Genomic DNA, 15,055 nt, shown 5'->3' on the forward strand with positions numbered 1-15,055 from the left:
AAGCCACTTTGAGTCTTGCCTTCAGTTGCTTGCAGCCAGAAACATCCTTCTTATATAAAAAGTGGTTAAGAGATCTCTGTGCCTCGCTTTGTTCACCTGGAAGCATCCGACCCCCATGCGCGGATTTTCTTCTTTTTCTCCCTCTCTCTTCTGCCTACTAACCAACCCCCAGAACAATTCCTCTCGGCCTTAAGTGACTCTCCTCCCGCTGGCTGATTTCTCAGCACACCCTGACTGGTGGCTCATGGGGGTGGAAAGGACTTTAGGATCTGCACTGAGTAGATCTGAGGCACTAATGGCCCTCTTGGACCGGGTTAAAGCCTAAACTGTGCAATGTCTGGGGCTTCCTCTGCTTTTTCAACTAAAATCCTCTCTTTCCCAAAAACCTGCACCACCCATTCTCTTTTCTCTGTTTGTGTTCAAAATTTATTTAAAAACACACACATATGGCCAAGCGCAGTGGCTCACACCTGTAATCCCAGCACTTTGGCAGGCCAAGGCCAAGGTGGGCGGATCACCTGAGGTCAGGAGTTCGAGACCAGCCTGACCAACATGTTGAAACCCTGTCTCCACTAAAAATACAAAAATTAGCCGGGCATGGTGGCAGGCACCTGTAGTCCCAGCTACTCAGGAAGCTGAGACGGGAGAATTGCTTGAACCCAGGAGGTGGAGGTAGCAGTGAGCCGAGATAGTGCCACTGTCCTCCAGCCTTAGCAAGAGAGCAAGACTCTGTCTCAAACAAACAAACAAACAAACAAACAAAAAACCACACATACACACACAGACGGAAACAAACACCCTCTGACTCTTGAGTCAACAAGCGTTTAGCTAAAGTGTATTATTCCAACTATAACAAAAATATATCCCCCTGGGCCTCCTGTCATTTGTAATTGGCTTCCATTTATTACATTGTGAGCTCCCATTCTGCTTCTAAGGCCTTTTTTTTCAGTGATCTTACAATCATTTCTCAACTCCTTTTAGTGGAGTTTTGATCTTCTTACGTATACTCCCTTGCGGTGTCTCCTCAAATGTTCATCCTGTTGTTCCATTTAGTCTATCAGAGACTTTAGTTTGTTGATCCGAGAGGATAAATTAACGTACATTCCAGTTTAATGTGCTCCAGAGTAAAGTGCCTCAGGCTATGAGATGGACTAGCAATTAGCAGAGACATAATACTTGAGAGGACGTGCAAATGTCTTTACAAAGAAGGCATTTGGGGTCGAATTGGGTCAGGTGCAGATCCAAAGAGTGACAAGGTCTGAGTGTTCTCCTGTGAATAATAATTATCTCGTTGTGATGGGCTTAGCCTTCCCTTCTATCAGAAGGATGTTTCTGGCTGCAAGTAATTAAAGATCAGACTCAAAGTGGCTTAGGCAATGAAGGAAATTTATTAGCTCACAAAGCTAAAAAGTGCAAGAGGCAGTCAGGTTTCAGGTATAATCAGATCAGGGCTCCAGCTTGACTTCTATTTTGAGTCTCTCGACTCTGCTCCTGTCTGTGTCTGCTTCATTTATATCCTGGCTTTTTTCACAGTAAATAACAGCTGAGGTAACTCCACATACAACGATTTCCAGAGGAAGAGAGAACATCTGTCCTGACAACTGTTTGGCAAGAGCAAGAAAATTTCCCAGAAATCCTCCCCAAATTATTCTTGTATCCCTCTGGCAAGTATTGGGTCATTTGCCCATCCTCAAACTATTCATGGTAGCCAAGGTGATAAGATTAAGCTAACCAAGGCTCACTGTTTATTAGCTCATACATACCTCAAGGCTAAAAGTTGTGGAGTAGGGAACACTATTACCATGAAGGAGGGGTTCAAAGTTGGACAGAGACACCTATGTTAGAACTTATGCAATCAGGAAGAACATTCATTAATTCTGATAATCCTCTCAGTTGCTATTTCACATATAGGAACAAATACTTTTAGGGTTGCCCTTCCCTTTTCTTCACAAGGATGATTTTTTTTTTTTTTTGAGATGGAGTTTTGTTCTTATTGTGCAGGCTGGAGTGCGATGGTGTAATCTTGGCTCATCACAACCTCTGCCTCCTGGTTTCAAGAGATTCTCCTGCCTCAACTTTCCGAGTAGCTGGGGTTACAGGTGTGCACCATCATGCCCAACTAACTTTTTATTTTTAGTAGAGATGGGGTTTCACTGTGTTGGTCAGGCTGGTCTCAAACTCCTGACCTCAAGTGATCCACTTGCCTCAGCCTCCCAAAGTGCTGGGATGACAGGTGTGAGCCACCATGCCTGGCCAAAGATGAAATTTTAATAGTAAAAGGAGAAGAAAAGCAGCACTGGTAACACCAGCATCCCCACTTTCTTGTCTTTATCAGCTTGGGTTGTCATTACAAAACACCATAGACTAGTTGGCTTAAGCAACATGAATTTATTTTCTTCCAGTTCTGGAGGTTGGGAAGTTCTAGATCAAGGTGCAGGCTGTTTCCACAGGAGGCCTACATGCTGCCACTGTGCTGCTGCCATGTCTCTAGTGATCCCTGAAAAGTTCCAGCATATTTTGAGAGTACTCAACACCAACATCGATGAGTGGTGTAAAATAACCTTTGCCATCACTGCCATTAAGGGTGTGGGTCAAAGATATGCTCATGTGGTGTTGAGGAAAGCAGACATCGACCTCACCAGGAGGGTGGGAGAACTCACTGAGGATGAGGTAGAATGTGTGATCACCATGATGCAGAATCCACACGAGTACAAGATCCCAGGCTGGTTCTTGAACAGACAGAAGGTTGTAAAGGATGGAAAATACAGCCAGACCCTAGCCAATGGTCTGGACAACAAGCTCCGTGAAGACCTGGAGTGACCCAAGAAGATTTGGGCCCAAAGAGGGCTGTGCCACTTCTGGGGCCTTCATCTCCGAGGCCAGTACACCAAGACCACTGGTCACCGTGGCTGTACTGTGGATGTGTCCAAGAAGAAATAAGTCTGTAGGCCTTGTCTGTTAATAGTTTATATACCTTAAAACAAACAAACAAACAAACAAAACAAAACAAAAAAACGGTGCAGGCTGACTCAGTTCCCCAGTGAGGGCCCTCTTCCTGCTTTGCAGACTGCCACTTTCTTGGTGTGTCCTCACATGACAGAGAGGCCAGATATCCTTCTCTTTCTTCCTCTTTTTTTTTTTTTTTTTTGAGATTGAGTCTCACTCTGTCACCCTGTCACCCAGGCTAGAGTGCAGTGGCACGATCTCAGCTCACTGCAACCTCTGCCTCCCGGGTTCAAGCAATTCTCTTGCCCCAGCCTCCTGAGTAGCAGGGATTACAGGCATGTGCCACCACACCCGGCTAATATTTTTGTATTTTTAGTAGAGACGGGGTTTCACCATGTTGGCCAAGCTGGTCTCGAACTCCTGACATCAGGTGATCCACCTACCTTGGCCTACCTAAAGTGCTGGGATTACAGGCGTGAGCCACTATGCCCAGCCTCTCTTCCTCTTTTTAATAAAGCTATAGTCCTATCAGATTATGGCCTTACCCTATGAACTCATTTAACTGTAATTATCTCCTAAAGATTCTCTCTCCAGATACAATCGCATTGTGGGTTAGGGCTTCAATATATAAATTTGGGGGGGACATAATTCAGTCCATATCAGTAACTGAAGTGTTCATCATTGCCCAAGTATTTTTTGAGCATCTGTCTTGTACTCAGCTTGATCCATGCATTGTGAGAGTTGAAGGGTGGGGTGGGATGAAGTACAAAAGAAGTAACGAATATGGTTCCTGTTTTCAGGAGCTTATGGTCTTGTTGGGGAGGTAAGACCAACAGATTGTAAATAAGAACAAATGCTGTGAGGTAGAGTGAATGCTGAGGGCACTCCTAATCAATAAGGGTTGGAAGGGGCCAGGAAACTTTTATGTATTTATTTATTGAGATGGGGTCTTGCTTTGTTACCCAGGCTGTTTTTTTTCGTTTTGTTTTGTTTTTTAACACAGTGTCTCACTCCATCACCCAGACTGGAGTGCAGTGGCATGATCTTGGCTCACTGCAACCTCTGCCTCCTAGGTTCAAGTAATTCTCCTGCCTCAGCCTCCTGAGTAGCTGGGATTACAGGCGTATGCCACCATGCCCAGCTAATATTTGTATTTTTAGTAGAGGCAGGGTTTCACCATGTTGGCCAGTCTGGTCTCGAACTCCTGACCTCAAGTGATCCACTGGCCTTGGCCTCCCAAAGTACTGGGATTACGGGCATGAGCCACTGAGCCCGGCCCCAGGCTGGTTTTGAACCAGGCTCAAGTGATCCTCCTGCCTCTACCTCCCAAAGTGCTGAGATTATAGGCATGAGTCACCAGTGGTCAGCTGATCAAAAAAACTTCATGGAGGAGTTTGACACTTATTCTGGGTTTTTAGAGTGGTTGGAAGGGAGTAAGGAGTGTGTGACAGGACAGAAACCTAGACCAAGAGAGTAGCAATGGTAATGGAGGGAAAAGGGCCAAATACCATCTTGTTCTTACAGAAAACAGACTTTCTAATTGAGGCAGTGGAGTGAATGGGTGAAGAGAGTGGTTCCTTTAACAAAAATCAGAAATTCCAGGAGGGAAAGTATAGGGATGTGGTTAGATATATGAGGAAGGATGAGGAGTTCATTTTAGAAATATTTGTTTTGAGAAACTGGAGAATTTACCAAGTAAAATAACTGTAATGGTGTTAATAATAAGGGTAAAGAGATGAGTGAAAGTAGGACTGATGATAATAGATATTTAAATCATCACAGGGTTGATAATTTAAGCTGAGGGAATGAATGATCTTTTTGAGAAAATATGAAGAGTGATGTATGTAAGAAAACACCTTAGAAACCATCACCATCACCAAGAAGGATCTAGCAATAGTTAATGGCGTAATAGCAGGAAACTATTGAAAATGTAATGGATCCAGTTCTAATTTTCTCAGTTTATACATAGCATTTAGTGCTAAGTAAAACAAATGTTTGTGGATGGACTTGATAATTGAACGAATGTTAGGAGTTTAAAATTCAAAAAGCCTAATGTGCATTAGGGATTTAAAGAAAAAAATATATACATATATGTTATATATAAGTGTGTGTGTGCGTATATTTCAAATTTAGAGATGGGATTTTGCCATGTTGCCCAGGCTGTGAACTGCTGGGTTGCTTTTTCATTTGTTTGTTTGTTTTTTTTTTTCAGGGATGTTTTGAAGTCAAACCAGTTTTTCCACTTCCGTTTAATTGTTTTGAGCATTATCTATTATTCATAACACTGAAGAAATGAAAAGCTGAAGGGATTCTCCCATCACATGAAAGGATTAATTAGTTCAGTTTTCAGAGGCGTCATCTGACTGTCAGACGGTCCAGGTACATTCGCTGAGGCATTTCCAGTGGGCAAGGAGCCTGGGAGAGCACTGCGCTGTGACCTAGTTTTCCCTTTGGAATCAGGTCCTCTCTCCTGCGTTTACATTGGCCTCTCCCACCCCTTGGCAGGTCCACTCCCATTGACCTTTCTCTCTGTACCAGCAGCTGCTGCTGACAGTCCAGCCTTACTTACTTCTGTGAAAACAGTGTATAGTGGTCTGCCTTTAAATTTCCTATTCCCATCTGGACCTCCCTTAGAAGCTCAACGCTGCTCACAATTGAACCTGAAATTCCAGGTCTTCTAATCTCTTCTCTCCAACTGGCAATATTTGCCACTCTGATGTCTAGTTCTTGTGGAGTCTTGTTTTGGGATGCATGAATTTTATGCTAATGGGGTGTTTCTGAAGACAAAGCCTTGGGTCAGATAAAAGGTGAATTGATATGTGTAGTGTGACAGTAAAATGCAAGGACTTTAAATTCCGACAATCTTGGATGTGGATTAGTTTTAATTTGACAGGTGTGTGATTTGAGACAGTTGCTCAGTCTTTTTGTGAATATTGTTTCCCCAACTAAAAAAGACAAAATACTAATCTTTGAAAGTTGTTGTAAGGATTAATAAGATAATGTACATAAGGAGACCTTGCACAATACCTGGCATATTGTAAGAGCTTGATAGGACAATATTTATATGACAGACCAAGAAAATATGTGTGCCATTTTCCACTTCCCAAATCACTTTACATGGGTTTAGAAAGGAGATTAAGAAAGACAAACATACAAACTTTTCCCTAATTTCAGAATATATGCTTCAAGTACTACCTGGTTAGAGCTTTTTGATTCCTATGATGTTATTTTGTAAGCTAGTTCTTCACAGTGCTAAAGAATAGTACTTTAGAGAACTTAATGCATTAATCGATTTTCCTTAAACTGGAACCGTTTTTTCTCCTTTATTAAATCAAGAAAGCTAAGTGTCAAAGAGGCATATAGATTATACTCTAAGGTAACAAAACTCTATTACGTTGTATTTCATTAGAGCTGAACCAAGGGCATTTTGGAAAGAAATCGTGCTGTGTAATAAGAGTGATTGTTAGCAGAGACTTTTTGCTACCATTTTCTCCAAGCTTTTCCATTCTGTACTTGAGTAGCATTGTCCCAAATAGAAAGATCCTCTTGAAAGACTCTAATGTTAAGACTAAATGGGAGATTACCATGGAAGTAAACGACATTAAGGTGAACAGAGAAATATTCAATCTCCCTTAGAAGGAATGTTTCTGCTTACCTTATGGTCTTCCTGTTTCCCTCCCTTCATTAGGTAAGTCAGAGTCAGCAGTACCTTTACCATAAATAAGCAGGCAAGTGGCTTTGCAGTGGCTCCTGAGTACCAGCCAACTCTTATACCAACTAAGACTCAAATGCTCTTTCTACAAATTAGTTTCCTAAGTTTTGTGTGTGTATATATATATATATACACACACACACACGCGCGCGCGCGCACATATACATAAGTTATAATGTATAATCAAATATATTTCCGGCAAGGTGTGGTGGCTCATACCTATAATCGCAGCACTTTGGGAGGCAGAGGCAGGCAAATCACTTGAGGCCAGGAATTCGAGACCAGCCTGGCCAACATGGCAAAACCCTGTCTCTACTAAAAATACAGAAAATTGGCCGGGCGCAGTGGCTCACACCTGTAATCCCAGCACTTCAGGAGGCAGAGGCAGGTGGATCACCTGAGGTCAGGAGTTCGAGACCAGTCTGGCCAACATGGTGAAACCCTGTCTCTACTAAAAACACAAAAATTAGCCAGGCATGGTGGTAGGTGCCTGTAATCCAAGCTACTCGGGAGCCTGAGGCAGGAGAATCGCTTGAATCTGGGAGGCGGAGGTTGCAGTGAGCCAAGATAGTGCCACTGCACTCCTCCCTGGGTGACAGAATGAGACTCCGTCTCAAAAAAAAAAAAACAACAAAAAAAACCCCCAGAAAACTAGCCTGGTGTGGTGGGCCATGCCTGTAGTTCCAGCTACTTGGGAGGCTGAGGCAGGAGAATTGCATGAACATAGGAGGCTGAGGTTGCAGTGAGCTGAAATCCTGACACTGCACTACAGTCTGGGTGACAGAGTAAGACGCTGTCTCAAAAAAAAAAAAAAAAAACTAGAGAAAAGAAAAATCAAATACATTTCCTAATACACAATTATGTAGTAGTAAATACATAATTATTTACTAATAATTTCCTGGAGATTTTTAAATTTATATCTTGGCTTATACATTAAAATTACTTAACACTAGGCAAAAATACATATCTTCATGCTGGAATTAGGAATATTTTAGTTACCTTAAGTGGAATTATAACGAGATAACCAAACTAATCCCAAATTACATAGTATGTGGCATTATAAAAGAAACATCTCTCCTGAATTTCATTTCCATTGAAAAGACATAGAATATTTGGCTAGAAGAAATTTCAGAAGTCATGGAAAACTTTCATTTGTCTTGAGAGGAATGAAGAAACATCCAGGGAGTTTACTGATGGGTGCCTTGCATTGTGATTGGCTGGCTATAGGAACACTGGGAGTTAGAATAAAAAAAAATTATTAAACAAATTATTAAAAAAAAATAGAGTTGGGGTCTTGCTATGTTTCCCAGGCAGGTCTCGGACTCCTGAGCTCAAGCGATCTTACCACCTCAGCCTCCCAGAGTGCTGGGATTACAGGCGTGAACCACCAAACCTGGCTAAGGATTATTAATTCTTAATTCAGTATACTTCCCAGAACACTATGGTCACTGGATAATTTTGTGGCTAGCCTTGAAAGAATGTGGTGAGCTTCAGCTGTTTTGAAATAAGGTAGTGGCCTACATAGTAGCACAAATTATTTCCTAGAGTAAAATGAAATTGTGTAAGTTGTTTTAATTTTTAATTTATTTTTATGTATTTCTTTTTTTACTTTTTTATTACTTATTTTATTAAAATTTTTTATTATTTTTTGTCCTAACATTTTTTAATTTTTTAATTTTAATTTTTTATTCTATTCATTTATTTTTTATTTTTAAATTAAATTTAATTAATTAATTATTATTTTTAAGCCAGTGCCTTATCCATTAGTTGACTGGAGTTAAATTGTGAAAGTTTTAAACTGCAATATTGGTTAAAATCTAGGGAAATTATAAATGTTACAATAATATGAAATCTTAAAGCCTGGATACAAGGCTGTGGTATTTTAACTCCATTATATCAGGCAGTCTAAGTAGAAAGATATTGCTGGAAGGGTCTCAAAAGATCTTTGTTTTATAGATTAGGAAACAGGAAATGGGGCCCCCAGAGAACTTAAGTCACTTGTTCAAGTTCATTGGGTCACTTAGGGGATGTGGACCAGAATTTAGATTTCTTTCTTTCTTTCTTTTTTCAATTTTAGACCCAGGGGGTACATGTGCAGGTTTGTTGCAGGAGTACATTGCATGTCACTGAGGTTTGGGCTTCTATTGATCTCATTACCCAAAAGAAAACATAGCACCCAATAGGTGGGTTTTCAACCCTTCCCGCACTCACCTTTTGGAGTCCCCAGAGTCTGTTATTGCTGTCTTTATGTCCTTTGTACCCAGTGTTTAACTCCCACCTATAAGTGAGAACATGCAGTGTTTGCTTTTCTCTTTCTGTGTTAATTCAGTTAGGATAAAGGCCTCCAACTGCGTTCATGTTGCTACAAAGGACACAATTTAATTCTTTTTTATGGCTGCACAGTATTCCATGGTGTAGATGTACCAGATTTTCTTTATCCAATTTGCCATTGATGGGCACCTAAGTTGATACCATGTCTGTGCTATTGTGAATAGTGCTGTAATAAACATGTGAGTGCAGGTGTCTTTTTGGTAGAGTGATTTCTTTCCCTTTGGGTATATGTACAGCAATAGGATTGTTGGGTTGAATGGCAATTCTATTTTCAGTTCTTTGAGAAATCTCCAATATGCTTTCCATAGTGGCTGAACTAATTTACATTCCCACCAACAGTGTATAAATGTTTCCTTGGCTCTGCAACCTCACCAGCATCTGTTATTTTTTGACTTTCTAATAATAGCCGTTCTACCTGATGTGAGATGATATCTCATTGTGGTTTTTTTTTCTTTCCACAACAAAAGCCACATTCAATCTCATTGTGGTTTTGTTTTTCATTTCTCTGATGATTAATGACACAGAACTCAGGTTAGTTATCTCCCATTTTGAGTACTCACCCACCACAGTACCAGCGTCTAGAAAAAAATAGTTTCCTTTAATCTCTATTGATTTTACAGTTCAGGATTGAATCTGCTCTATAAAGTTAGGAATAGCTAACTACATTTACTCTAAACAGGAAGCTCTTCCCTATGGGTACTACACTGTTATCATGTTTTATTTTGGGGAGAGAAGGAGAATGTTATGGGTTGAATTATATCCTCCAAAAAGAAATATTGAAGCCCTAACCCCTAATACCTCAGAATGTGGCCGTATTTGGAAATAGAGTCATTGTAGATGTGATTAGTTGATATGAAGTCACACTAGAGTAGGGTAGGCCCTTAATCCAATATGACTGATATTCTAAAAAAAGAAAGAGACACAGGGAGAAGAATGCCATATGGAGAGAAGGAGATACACAGGGAGAAGATGGCCCTAAAACAGTGGAGGCAGACTTTGGAGTGATGCATCTACAAACCAAGAGATGCCAAGGATTGCCAGCTGTTAGTCCATCCACTTTGTGTTGCTATAAAGGAATGTTGGCTGGGAATGGAAGCTCATGACTGTAATCGCAGCACTCTGGGAGGCCGAGGTAAGAGGATTGCTTGAGGGCAGGAGTTCGAGGCCAGCCTGAACAGCATAGTGAGACCCCGTTCCTAAAAAAAAAAAAAAAAATAGCTGGGTATGGTGGCACACACCTGGAGTTTCAGCTACTTGGAAGGCTGAGGCAGGAGGATCAGTTGAGCTCAGGAGATTGAGTTTGCAGTGCTGTAGTGAGTGAGCTATGATTGTGCCAGTGCACTCCAGCCTGGGTGACAGAGCCAGACTCTGTATTTTTAGATAAGAAATAAAGTAAAGAAAGAAGAAAAATAAAAAAGGAATACCTAAGGCTGGGTAATTTACAAAGAAAAGAGGTTTATTTGGCTCATGGTTCTGCAGGCTGTACAAAAGGCATGGAACCAGCATCTGTTTCTGATGAGGGCCTCAGGAAGCTTTCAATCATAGAGGAAGGTAAATGGCAAGCATGGTGAGATAAGGAGCAAGAAAGTGATGGGAGAGGGAGGTGCCAGACTCTTTTTATCAACCAGATCTACCATGGACTAATAGAGTGAAAACTCACTCATTACCCTGGGGAAGGCACCAAGCCATTCTTGAGGGATCTGCCTCCATGACCCAAACACCTCCGGTCAGGCTCCGCTTCTAACACTAACACATTTCAGCATGAGATTTGCAGGGGACGAACCTCCAAACTATAACATTAGCCACCACCAGAAGCTAGGAGAAACAAGCAAATATTTTTTCCCTACAGGATTCAGAGGAATTATGGTCCTGCCAATACCTTGTTTTTGCTACCTCTAGTCTCCAGAACTATGGGAGAATAAATTTCTATTTTTCTAAGCTTCGTGGTTATTTGTTATAGCAGCCATGGGAAACTAACCTAGGGAGCAAGTCAATGAGAGAATTTATCAGGATTTTCCTGATCAGTCTGCTGATCAGTTTGCTCAAGACTCATAAAAGCTCACCAGCCTGGGGCATTTGTCCATGGCTTCCCTTACACAGCATGGATTCCTATGGCTTTTCCTCACAAAAGGTTTTCTAGAATTGGCTTTCCAAATGGGAGGAAGAATGGTGAAAGAGAGGGAACATAACATTTTCTCCTCTGCTTTTGTATTTGGAATTGACAAACCGGAGAAGAAAGCATGTATGATTTTATTGCCGTAGGTTCTGTATATGCTTTTATAGGCTACCAGAATACTATTAGTTTGCATGATGAGTGTGCTGTTGTCTTATTTTCCTGCTATTTTCCTTTTATTCTAACCATCTTAATACTATTCTTTGGGATTCAGACCTGTCAAGCTGTCTGGATTAGAAAAGTGTGCCTTGCACTAGAAGGTGGAAATGTGGAATTTCCCTAAAAAAAGCAAAAAAAAAAAAAAAAAGCAAATAAACCAGATCCTCACTGCTTATTCTAACAATTTGACTTTCTCTTATTAAGTTGTAAATTAATTTGACAAAAATTACCTAATAAGTATAAATTCCTATATTCTATAAGAATCAAACAGCTTTTCCTTTGGCAAAAATTCACATTATCTAAAATAATTACTGCATAATACTTTGACTATCATTAGTTTTATCATCACTGTTAGATCTATGAGTTGGTGAACTTTGTTTGTTGCCCAGGCTGGAGTGCAGTGGCATGATCATTGCTCACTGCAGCCTCCACCTCCCAGGGCTCAGGTGATTCTCCCACCTCAGAATCCCAGCAACCTGGGACCACAAGTACACGCCACAGTTCCCGGCTAATTTTTGTATTTTTGGTAAAGACAGAGTTTCTGCGTGTTGCCCAGGGTGGTCTTGAACTCCTGGGCTCAAGCAATCCTTTCTCCTCAGCCTCTTAAAATGTTGGGATTACAGGTGTGAGCCACTGCAGCCATGAGTTGGTGAAATTAACATCATTTTATAAGGTTAAAAATTAAGAGAGTAAACTGGGCACAGTGGCTCATGCCTGTAATCCCAGCACTTTGGCAGGCTGAGGTGGGCGGATCACCTGAGGTCAGGAGTTCGAGACCAGCCTGACCAACATGGTGAAACCCCGTCTCTACTGAAAATACAAAAATTAGCCATGCGTGGTGGCTGGCACCTGTAGTCCCAGCTACACAGGAGGCTGAGGCAGGAGAATTGCTTGAACCTGGGAGGTGGAGGTTGCAGTGAGCCGAGATTGAGCCACTGCACTCCAGCCTGGGCGACAGAGCGAGACTCCATCTAAAAAAAAAAAAAAAAAAAAAAAAAAAATTAAGAGAGTATATTTTAATCTCTCATTTCCTTCTATTCACTGGTAAGACTGTTTTATGTAACTAGTAAACAGACTTCTAAATTATACAAAGTTATGTTCTAACTTACTGTCTTATTAACTTCCCCAGAGACCTACAAATGCCAGAAGTAGTAATTATTATTTGGAGAGGAAATTGATGTGAGAACTTATCTAGGTCTTGAATTCAGAAGTAGCAAAAATCCATTTCTAGTTAGAATTAGCTATGCTGTATTAGAGATTCGTAATATAAATGTTGTAAACATTTGTTTTCTTGAATAACGTTAGGATATATATTTTTGACATGTAAATGCTAGAAACTATTCCAAAGCAATTTTATTGCTTTTTTGCTATGTTAAGATATACTATCTTGACATCATATATTTAAGTTGGTATTGCGAAGGTGGTTCAAAAATTTTTTTTTCCTTATATGTTTAACTTTATGCTGTCCAACAGTCAAATAGAGTGATACTGTTTCCATTTCCAGGTAGACATACCTTTGGATTTTCAAACCACTAGTTTTCTTGGATTTGCAGTGATCCTTCCATATTCATTCATTTATTTCATTTCCCCATTATTTTTGTTATTTTTTGTTAAAATATTGCAGATTATATTTCTCAAAAGTCAAAATAAACTATATTAATAAAGTTTTTGTCTAGTTGGAAACATTTGTCTCCTTTCTGTATTGACTTTGATATCAAAAAATGAAAAGGTAGAATTATATCATTATTTTTTAATGGAAGTTTTGAGAAATATTGATTGCTGACATAAAAATTCCAAAGGTAAGGCTGGGCATGGTGGCTCACGCTTTTAATCCCAGAACTTTGGGAGGTGGAGGTGGGCAGATCACCTGAGGTCAGGAATTTGAAACCAGCCTGGCCAACGTGGCGAAACCCTGTCTCTACTAAAAATACAAAAATTAGCCGGGCGTGGTGGTGCACACTTCTAATCTCAGCTACTCAGGAGGCTGAGGCAGGAGAATCACTTGAACCCGGGAGGCAGAGGTTGCAGTGAGCCAAGATTGTGCCACTGCACTCCACCCTGGTCAACAGAGTGAGACTGTCTCAAAAAAAAAAAAAAAAAAAAAATTCTGAAGGTATAACTGCCTACTATTTCAGTAGTTACGAAGTTCTATCTCAAAAATGTCACCTGGGTCATGTGGGTCAGTGTTCTAGGACAGATCTTGATAGTCGATTTTTCTAATGAGCTTCTGCAGGATGCCATTGCTGCTGGTTTGGACATCACTTGAAATAGCAAGAATGTAGTAATCACTTTGTCCTTTCTGGAAACAGAACTCTTTCTATTGAGAAACCCATTTTAAGTGGTAAAAAATATGACCCAGGTATTGGCCAATCACAATCTCTCTTAAGAAGTGATTTTGGCACCAGGTGCGGTGGCTCATGCCTGTAATCTTAACACTTTGGGAGGCCAGGAGGGAAGATTGCTTGAGGCCAGGCGTTCAGGACCAGCCTGAGCAACATGGCAAAACCCCATCTCTACCAAAAATACAAAAATTAGCTGGTGTGGTGGCGCATGCCTGTAGTCCCAGCTACTTGGGAGGCTGAGGTGGGAGGATGGTTTGAGCCTGTGAGATGGTGGAGGTTGCGATGAGCAGAGATCGCACCATTTTCCTCCAGCCTGGGTGACAGAGCCAGACCTTGACTCCAAAAAAAACTGATTTGGGACTCTAGGTGGTATGTCATCCTTCAACTGTAAAAGGGGTCATCGTTCCTGGTCCATCTAACATGAAAAAGTAAGGCTAATATGAAAGAATAAGGCCAATATAAAAAAGGCTAAGACAAAGCACTAAAGGAGTATGTCCTCGGGGCATTATTTGGATTCCTGGATTCAGATGTGTTTAATATATTTTATTCCTGGAATTACAAGTTAATATATTCAGTTTTTTCTTAAGCTAGTCTGAATTTCTCCCTATCCTACAACCAAAAGTCCTGATAAATATACTGAGTTCAGCCATTCAACAAATTATAACTAATGGCAATAGGACTTTGATCAAAGTGTAGTTGAGTTAATGCAAAAACAAAATATAATTCATACTCTTATGTAACCTAAGGGACGTTGAACTCAACGTCTATAAGTATTCTAATACAGTCCTAGAAGCAATGTGGTGACTGTCCAATATAACTGATTTACAGCATTATCTTCTTACTTAAAAGATGTGTAACAATGCTTTGGGAGGCTGAAGGGGGAGGATCACCTGAGGCCAGGAGTTTGAGGCCAAGCTGGGCAACAAAGCAAGACTCTTGTCTCTATAAAACACTAGCTGGGCATGGTGGCACATGCCTGTGGTGCTAGCTAATCTGGAGGCTGAGGCAGGAGGATAGAGACCCAGTCTTGAAAAAAAAAGATGTATAAGCTCACACCTCCAGTGGTGAAAATGACCTTGGGTAGCTACTTTTCTACTTTGTAGATAAGGAAATCAACTTGCATTTTGTTCAATGCTCCATCTAAAGTTACTGAACCCAGAACCTAGGTCTACCCTTCTCATTCTACAAGTCCCCTCTTCCACACTGTCATTGTTATTCCTTAATTTTTTTTTTTTTTGAGACAGAGTCTTACTCTGTCACCCAGGCTGGAGTACAGTGGCATGATCTTGGCTCACTGCAGCCTCTGCCTCCCAGGTTCAAGTGATTCTTGTGTCTCAGCCTTCTGAGTAGCTGGGATTACAGGCACATGCCACCACGACCAGCTAATTTTTG

The 15,055-nt window shown here is 40.8% G+C and overlaps 1 pseudogene; it reads left to right on the plus strand.

The window, feature by feature from the left end:
* The first annotated feature begins 2,476 nt into the window (after positions 1–2,476).
* On the plus strand, positions 2,477–2,940 carry LOC129036844 (small ribosomal subunit protein uS13-like; annotated as a pseudogene).
* The last annotated feature ends 12,115 nt before the right edge of the window (positions 2,941–15,055 follow it).

The sequence above is a fragment of the Pongo pygmaeus genome, chromosome 4, assembly GCF_028885625.2.
Source record: "Pongo pygmaeus isolate AG05252 chromosome 4, NHGRI_mPonPyg2-v2.0_pri, whole genome shotgun sequence".
Taxonomy (NCBI): domain Eukaryota; kingdom Metazoa; phylum Chordata; class Mammalia; order Primates; family Hominidae; genus Pongo; species Pongo pygmaeus.